The 2,094-nt window shown below is 37.0% G+C and overlaps 1 protein-coding gene across 1 annotated transcript in view; it reads left to right on the forward strand.

The window, feature by feature from the left end:
* The first annotated feature begins 537 nt into the window (after positions 1 to 537).
* The window catches only part of OSGIN1 (oxidative stress induced growth inhibitor 1), an 18,037-nt gene continuing 16,480 nt past the window's right edge, over positions 538 to 2,094 (forward strand). The window contains exon 1 of the mRNA XM_019505751.1: positions 538 to 880. The gene's annotated coding sequence lies outside the window, so the exon portion shown is untranslated. The remainder of the gene's footprint in view (positions 881 to 2,094) is intronic.

The following is a 2,094-nucleotide window of genomic DNA, read 5'->3' on the forward strand; positions in this document are numbered from 1 at the left end:
ATCTAATCTTTATAGAGCAGCAGATCTATTGCCGTTTGTGACATCACAGTCATAGTGACGTCATAGCCATAGCAAACTATATCTAATAAGACCCAAATGGAGAAAACAGAGAAAGGGTTTATTTCTTGAGCTAAAAGTAAATTTCTATGGGAAGTACATGACCTATAATACAGTTGAGCAATTCTAAACACCAGCCTATTTCTTACAAATATAATTGTAATCAAAATATCAATCATAAGGGAAGATGTTGCAAGTTTCCCTTTTATTTTTGGCCAGCTGCAATTGCAATACCATTTACTTTATATAGACCAAAAAGTTCCTCAGTGTTAAAGAAAGCATGCTGCACTATCCTGCTACAGCCTGCCTTAATTGTAATTATCACTGTGGCAGCTGTGTTTTATTTATAGAGAAACTCAAGGTAGTACCACAATAAAACTTACGTTAAATTGTTCTAAAGTCTCAGCCTACAAAAATGTTTAAATCCAAAAATTAAACCATAAAACCTGTTTGGTGTTGAATTCTTGTCAGGCAGGAGCCCTGCATACCTTGGTTCACTTAAAGCTGCTTTTGCATGTGTTTGTGTTGCCTCATGCTATCAGCTGAGTATGGGTAAGTTACTCTGCATGATTCATTCATAAACTGGAAAACCTAGCCATAATTGCTGAATCATGCTTATGAGTAATTTTCCTAGTCCCTCCCACAGCAGTTTCAATCCCACCTCCTTCAAACCAAGAGCTGGTTGCCTACTATATTTAAGCAGCTGTCTTGGAACAGAGAGCAATACAGTATACGCTTAAGACTCATGGTTTGTTATGCTTCTCTAGCAACACAAGCGTTTGTATTAAGACTTTGTTCTTTCTCACCAACTCCCTTTACTAAGGTAAGAGGACTGGAAATGAATAGAAAGCTTTTTTACCCAGGCAGTTTGTAGCATATTGCTTTATAAAATAGCATAAGAAAATGCTTTTAGAAAAAGAGTATTATCTTTAAGTACCACATAATTGGATTATTCTCAAATCTCTAAGCTGTGTCTATGGGATACTCTGTATTGGGAACAAGTATACAATACTGAAAACTTGAGGGGAGGGGAAAAAAGCCCAAACTTTAGAAGGTTGTAATAAGGTTTAAACTGGTGCTGGAGGTTCAGGATTTTAAAATATAAATGAATAAAATCAAATTACAGTATAAAGATCTGCTTGAGAAATTAATGGTGAGATGAAGGAATCAATAGCTGATGGAATTGCTAGGCTTATGACATGATAATGTTGCCTGTGTTACACCTGAGACTCAGAAATACCTGCAGACTTTTCAATTATTTATATGCTAGCTGTGCTGCTCTCCCTGAACTCTCTCCATCTGGTTTGTTGGCCTAGTTCTGTAGTTCTCATTCAAGCAAAATTCCCATTGATATTTCTGGGAGTTTTGCTCAAGTAAGGATGAAAAAACTTTCCCTCTTTATGAAATTATATTAATTATAATGCTCTGCTAACACATCTTTTTTTTTTCTCCTCCATTAATAATGTTTCAGTTGCGCAGTCTGGAAACAGTAAGTGTCTGTCAGGCTTGCTCAATGCGTGTAAAAGCTTTAATTTTAATGAGTACAACAGAATTTTTGCTCCTAGGTTGATGTTAGTTGCTTTTTTCAGGAAAGAAAGTTATGTAACGTTGCTACCAATGTGTCTTATTGCTGAGGTAATGAGAGGATGAATTTTGGAGCACTGTAATAATAGAACAGATAGTGTTTCCCAAATTAGTGGGGCACAAAGGGAGTGAAGAACATTATCAGGATGGAATCCTAAACTAGGAGCCAATACTGTGAGTTGTGCCACTGAGTACAGTAATGCTAGGCAATCTAGTTTACATAAAGGGAAACTAAAAGGGAGGATGGTCTCATGTTTCTTATTAGATCAGCCTCTCTTATTGCATGGATGGAAACAAATTCAGTATCAAATCTAGGTGAACTGCTGTGCTTGAGTAACCTTGGTGAAAGAGCAGGATTCAGCCTGATATGTTAATTTTACTGTAAGAAGTACTGGAGTAAGTCTCTAAGGGCATTTATACACATGCTCCAAGAGTTGGGGGGGGGGGGGGGGG

This window comes from Gavialis gangeticus, unplaced genomic scaffold, assembly GCF_001723915.1.
Source record: "Gavialis gangeticus isolate Ggan-Ray unplaced genomic scaffold, GavGan_comp1, whole genome shotgun sequence".
Classification (NCBI taxonomy): domain Eukaryota; kingdom Metazoa; phylum Chordata; order Crocodylia; family Gavialidae; genus Gavialis; species Gavialis gangeticus.